The sequence below is a fragment of the Acyrthosiphon pisum genome, chromosome A2 (genome assembly GCF_005508785.2).
Source record: "Acyrthosiphon pisum isolate AL4f chromosome A2, pea_aphid_22Mar2018_4r6ur, whole genome shotgun sequence".
Classification (NCBI taxonomy): Eukaryota; Metazoa; Arthropoda; class Insecta; order Hemiptera; family Aphididae; genus Acyrthosiphon; species Acyrthosiphon pisum.
The window spans coordinates 116183781-116185120 of NC_042495.1; positions in this window are offsets into that span (position 1 = coordinate 116183781).

Consider the following 1340-nt stretch of genomic DNA (forward strand, 5'->3'; position numbering starts at 1 on the left):
GACCAACGGGTACGGAAACGAAGATAAGTCTGCGGACGAGGCTGACACCAACAAACCGTTTTACCCCAGAGCCCACGATTACAATTTGTATAGGTTATTGTAAATATAATTTATGTTTTATGTAAAAAAATAAATAAATAAATTTTCCAGCATATAAATTATAAAGTCAATAATACATGTCAAAATAAATAAATATCCAAATATGCACAATTCTTTACAAAAAAAAAATACCATTATTTTTACTGTAGTTATTTTCTCATATCTCATTATTTTTTTTCCCATGGTGTGGCGGTCCCCTGTCTCGCATATTTTATTTAGCGTTCTGAAAATATGCAAATATCATATCGATTAAAATAAAATAGTATATGTTATGTAAATAATAAATAAGAGACAAGAGACTATAGAGAAGAGCGATGAAGATAAAAGCAGTAATATTAGAAAAATACGTTATTTTTCTTTAAATTCCTTCACTTAGATTAAAACCACCGAGGTTGTCATAGAGTGTTTCATAATATTTGCTTTGAATTCATATTCGATCCCAAGCCCTAACGTTTAGAATATATTACCTACCTATACACTTATAAGAGTATCACTTATGCTTAATTATGTGGTATAACTCTACAGACACATAAAATTGTTATCAGCTACATTGAAAACCGCAAAATCGATCATTTTGAATCCGGTTTTAGTCTTATTCGATTTATAGTTGCAGGTGTATATATCATATTATATAATATATAATAATATATACACACACATGAGTGTTATGTGTAGATTGTAGACGCATAATTCGCAACACACCAAATCTTGTTCTTCTAATCTTTTTCCAACACCTATAATAGAATTCCCAAAAATCCCAACAAACTGTACGAATTTAAAATGTCTAAATTTATTTGATTAAAACGTAATCTTTATAAAAAACAATATGTAGTATGTATGTTTTAATACTTTACTATTCAAAATAATGAATAAATTATCAAAATACGATTGTTATAAAATAGCTATGTTTACTAATACTGTAAGATCCACAGGTTAGGTATTTCACTTAACTTTTGTAAGCACATTGTATATATTTCTATGAACAAATAAAAAGTAATAGGTGTGTTATGTTATACTATATGTCTCAGTTAAAACTTAAAACGGTACCTGTTTTTGTCGTTTATATTATATTTCTTAGAAATCAATATAATCACCATTTGAATTACAATATCATACACATATACCATTTTATACATTAAAGTATATACTTTTTTGCTCAGTTAGGTATTAAATCATACATACTACATATTATTACATATTAATTATAAAGGATTACATTTTGACCTAATAAAATTAGGAAT